The sequence below is a fragment of the Podarcis filfolensis genome (assembly GCF_964270895.1).
Source record: "Podarcis filfolensis genome assembly, chromosome: 6".
NCBI classification, from domain to species: Eukaryota; Metazoa; Chordata; class Lepidosauria; order Squamata; family Lacertidae; genus Podarcis; species Podarcis filfolensis.
The window spans coordinates 71,819,087-71,824,623 of NC_139609.1; the positions used below are offsets into that span (position 1 = coordinate 71,819,087).

Consider the following 5,537-nt stretch of genomic DNA (forward strand, 5'->3'; position numbering starts at 1 on the left):
TGGATGTTTGGACATGTGAAAGCTCTCCTTTGGAGTCTTCCAGCTCCCCTTCCCCTCTCTGAGATCTGAATTCCCACCATATCATCTTTTTGCCTTTCACTCTATAACTCCTCAAAGCATAGAGCAGTTCAAGACATTTTGCTGCCTGAGGCAAAGGGCAAGATGGCACCCTATCTCCAGGCAGGATAAGACTGCTGACTGAATCTATTATAGCACATTACAGGGGGGAGGACAGGCTGTGCAGCGTTCACAGCTCTTGTCTTTCATCAGAGGAAAATGGCCAATGGACTTAGGAGAAACTTACAGAGGGCTGCTGCTGCCTGAGGGCAGTCACCTCAGTTTGCCTAATGATAGGACTGGCCCTGAAGCATTTTGTCACACTGAGAGCACCTGGACCCCTAAGAGGCAGACATGGGGTTTTTCTCCCACCTGAGGTTCCCGTTGTTTCTGTGGTAGGGCTCTTGTGCTTTTAACAACTGAACAACAAGCAGAAATTCAGTTGATGAAACTCTCTCCACTACAAAAGTGCTGATTCCTCATCCCTAGGTATCATTTTTGGTCAGATGTTATCAGGCTGAAGATCACTGACCACAGGGAAAGAAGCAGGAGTCCAGCAGAACTGAGAAACAGCTGAAGAATAATACAGCTAGATGTTATCCTGGAATGCATACATTGAATAATTTTTATAATTGCCATATGCATGATTGGCAGAGAATGGGAAGCCCTTCTTATTTCCTTATATTTCTTTTTTAACCTTACTTTTATATGAACTTTAACTGAGAGGGTTCACTCTTCTGTGTGTTGAAGTTATACAGTAATTGTGATAGAGGGCCTTGTATCCTCTTTCTCTTCTTTTCCCCGTTCCGTATCTTTCCCCCTTTCCTTTTTTCTTTCCTTTTAAAACTGATTACAGGTGTAACAAGAGTCCAGTTCACATCAGCTGCAGCCAGTGGTCAGGGATGATGAAAACTGTAAGCCAAAAACATCTAGAAGGCCACAGAGAAGAGAAAGAATATGATATCTACCTTTTAGGTTTGATAATTAGCAGGACAAAACAGGGTTTTGCTTTTAAATTATACAGGTTTTGGTATTTTTATGAGAGTCTGGGAATGTCTGTGGTATGACTGATAACCCTCCCAAGCTCATTTTCATCAGATTGTGTTAATCATCGCTACCCCTTCCTGCGACAGATATATCAGTTCAAATGGAGGCAGCTTTTAGGCTGCAATCCTCTACCAACTTACCTTGAAGTAAGCCCCATTGCACTGTTAGTGCCTCCTGTTAGTGCCTGGTACCCTACAAAAATGCATGCACGTGAATCTTTGAAATTTGGTGGGTGCTGACATGCACATGTGAATGCTGACAATCCCAGGTGCATTTTGTGACTATCCAAAGACAGAGATGTTGCCCCATTTTTCAGATGTACATGAGTGGATGCTGACAATCGTTTTTAGTAGATATTCGCTGGTGTGTCAATGGAGTTTTTGAGACTTTCACAAAACTTACCTGGGATTCTCAACATTCCCATGTCAATGTTGATATTCTTCGTATTTCAGATATTCACAGATGGTATGTGTGAGATGCATAACACGCAAGGCAAGATCTACACCAAGGCTAGGAATCTTGGGGGATTAGGAGAGGACTTTAGTGTCCCCTAGCTCTCTTCAGCATACACACCAAGACATTTATAGCTATCCTGGTGTCCAATATTACGGCTGTGATTTACAGTCTCTCTCCTCCCTTCTCCCCCCACACCATAGGATTACACAAGCATGTGTGTCTAGCCAGCAGTTGACCCAAGGACATCAACAAACTAAAATAGATGACTCCTTCTTCCTGTTTGGTGCTGCTTGACAGCACCAAGAAAAGAGCTCCAAGTTGAGAATGGCTTTATATAAATTAAAGGACAGGCCATTTAAAGTCAGAAGTTTCAGCAGCTACATTGGATCCACAAGATGACAGAGAGAAGAGGCGAGTGAGAAAACACCTTTTTATTTGAGCAACAAATGGCCAAAAAAAGATAAAAGCAAGTTGCAAAAGCAGTGTGACTGATCTTAAATGCAGTAAGTCCCACTGAAGTCAGTGCATGACTTTTTCCTAAATACTATATACACGTTTAACATCAGGCTACTGGTGGGGAATAGGTCAAACTAGAAGCTTGATGTTTGCCCAGCTAAGCTGAGGGTTTTGTGAAACAAAGAGTTGTGAGATTTTATTGTGAGATTTTATTGTAGCTGGTTTACAAAACAGTCTGGCATATGGGCAAAGGCAATTAAATTACACACAGCTCAAAGGCACGCAACGCAGCCAAATATTTCAGCTTGATACAGTGGAATTTTTTTCCAACTAGGAAAATTTCCAGCCAGGAAATATACAGAAGCTCAAATGATTCATTTTAGGGGATTGTGCCATGCCCGGTGCCCCGAGGCTTCTGAAGGTAGAGCGCAGATAATAGAGCAGCAGAAGATTAGAAGAATTGGAGGTAACTAAACAGATGTCAATCCAGGTCAAATTCAACGCTGGCACCTAGCGGCTAACAGATTCGGCAATGACCCAGCTGAGAACAAGCCCTAACAAATGATTAGATTTACAGTAAACACAGTTGCATGTTTACATTGCTTTGACATTCTTTTGAATGTAAAGTGATTCAGACATTTTCTAAATAAATAGATAAATAAGTATTTGTGCCTTTTGAGGATGTATAAATGTACAATTTATCTCACGTATGGCAATAAATAAATCTGCCACTCAATACAATCTTTAGAAAGGTCATCTTTAATATTTTATTTTTCATTAATTTGGGAATATGAAACAGAGAATCTTTTCTATTACAGTAATGAGTAACAGATCATTCAGTGCCAACATGGCTTCCAAAACAAGTTCAATCTCCTCAGGTAGAGTTACCCATCATTAACTGAGTACTGCCAGGGTTAGTTTCCTGGGGCTCTTCCTACAGAAGGGTAGCAATAGTAAAAATGAAGAATATCTCTTAGCTATGGGTCAGCAAGAAGGAAATTCGACCTTTAAATTTTCCATTTCATCCAGCACAGGGAGGAAAGTGTGTGTCATACAGAAACATTGCTCCAATCTGTCTGGATGTAATAGCATACCTTCCAAGATGACCCGGCCCAAGTCTAGGACACCATCTTCCAAGTCCACATTCCCTTGTGAGTCACATGACCCATACAAGGTTGCAGCCCCCAAAACACTTTTTTGGGAGGGGGGAACAGCACCCCAAAATGCACATTTTGGGGCACTGTGCAAGATCACAGTATGCATGCACATTCAGCTGCCTAACTATGTTCATGTCACCCAGGAGATCTCAGCTGCAGAGATAAGAAAAGAAGGGTCATTTCATTGTCTGAAGAGGTCACTTCCTGGCTCACATGGAAAAGCCATTGTCAATGCAGCCCACTGATAGAAGCACACAGCTGTATTGAGGCAGTACCGGGTGTTGAAATTTTGTGCCCCCTAACAATTTTGCACCCAGGTCAACCATCCCTGTGGGCTCTCCCCATGCCACTGATGTATGGTAATACTTGTTCCGACCTGAGACACCATCACATCAATCACACCCATCGTCACATTCCCCTCCCCATTTAAAACCAGGGCACTTCATGCAAAACAAGATCCATTTGCTATACTGTTGATGACCACCAAAGAATAGACAGCAAGAAACAAACAAACCCTTACTACAGCAGAAGGCTTTAAAATCGATTCATCTGACTGATGGACCGATTTATAGTTTGATTACAGATTAAAACTAAAGCTCTGATTAATCAGACTCAGCCATCTGGGCTCTTTTGAGTGTCACAACGAGGACACTACACAGATAACGAGGGAGAAAAGTCTGTCCCACAAGCACGGGAAACAGACAGGAGATGCTTAGCAAAAGTATCCCCTCCCATCTGTTTCCACAACCAGAACACCCTTGTATTCTGTCAGCTCCCTGCATCAAATTACATTCTTGTCCACTCAAGTTCTCTGCGGAACTTTCTGCTCCATATTGTGGGGAACAGAGGAATGAGCCTGCTAGGGTTAGTGGCTACTGCAATTCCACATCTGCCAGTACTGAAAGGAAAGAAATACATTGAAATATTTATTAAAACATTTATCCGTTGCATGTTTCTAAACTGACTCTAAGTAGATATAGGTAGCAAATCCAAAGCATTAATAGTTATGTATTTATTTCATTTATATCTTAACCTGCCTTCAAGATGTTCACAGAACCATACACGGTCCCTCTCCTGAACCACACCGCCACTTTAATCTCACTGCAAGCCCATTGAGGTATGTTAGGATGAACAAGAGTACCTGGTCAAAGGTCACCCAGTGAGCTTCATGGCTGCATTCGAACCCTGGTTTTCCCAGTCCTAGTCTAGTAGAACTAGTCTCTGAGCATGCTGGTTGTCTCACAGATAATGTGGCACAAACGTCTCTTAATGGGCTAAAAGCCATCGATCATCTTCTACCAGCTTGGAGAAGGAGACTGTTTGTCTTCAAAGGCTGATCACACCCATCGGCTCCATCCCACCTTCTTAATGGCTTAATGGAGTATGTTACCTAACACTGAGACTGGGATTTGTTTTAATAAACAGTCAGATCACTAGTAGAGCAAAACATTCAAGGCAGTGTACTGATGCAACAAATTCCACTCTGAAATTGCAAAATGGAAAGCCTTGGAGAGATAGTTGAAGAAGAGCTGGGGGAAATGCAAGACAGAGAGCAACCAGCAGTGGACAACATGATGGGGCTCTGGGGCTCACCTGACCTCAGATCAACTGAGTCACTGCAGCACACCTGGATAGAAAAGGTGAGGGTGAGGCAACAGCAGAGAGACTGGCACAGTGCAAATGCACCAGCAGGAATAATAGAATTGCACAATCCTCCATTGCAGGAATCTCAACTAAAGCAGCAATGACAGGTGTCCATCCAACCTCTGTTTAAAAACCTGCAAGGAAGGAAAGTCCACCACCTTCTGAGGGAGTCCATTCCACGTGCCCCTCCATCTCTCCAACCTGGTACGCTGCAATGGCACAGGCAGCCAGAGGTCAGGCAAGCAGTGCAGCCCCACCACACTGTCTGCTGCTGGGAGCAAGGCACTGAGTATATGCACAGCCGTGTCAAATGTCTCCTCACTTCTATTTTGTACTCCAGCATTGTGACCACAGGATATGACCCAAACACATTGTACTAAGCTCACAGTCCAAATAGACTAGGGAAGGATGACCAAGTAAGTATAGGATGCCAAGTGTGCTGTGCAGATGCTGTAGCAGCAGCGATGGCCATGCTTTGCAGTGGTCCTTCGTGGAGGGGGCCTCCCCATTTAGTTTGATTATACACCAAGTATCCAATGCATTCTGACTGGAGGTGAAACATGATTATGAGAAGAAGAAGTTTAATTAAAGATGAAGTACATATCTTCAGAATGGATATACATTACAGATGCATCTTTATTTGCGGTATTAACTGACATGACAAAGTTTTATTAGAATAATTTATTGTTATTATTAAAGATAAATAACTTCAAACCTTCT

At 42.7% G+C, this 5,537-nt stretch overlaps 1 long non-coding RNA gene across 1 annotated transcript; it reads right to left on the reverse strand.

Annotated features, from left to right (window-relative positions):
- Positions 1 to 2,759: 2,759 nt before the first annotated feature.
- LOC310764827 lies at positions 2,760 to 5,161 on the reverse strand. The gene is made up of 2 exons (XR_014549241.1): positions 4,315 to 5,161; positions 2,760 to 3,326 (listed from the first exon to the last, which is right to left on the reverse strand). It is a non-coding gene; the product is annotated as an uncharacterized lncRNA (long non-coding RNA).
- Between the last annotated feature and the right edge of the window lie 376 nt (positions 5,162 to 5,537).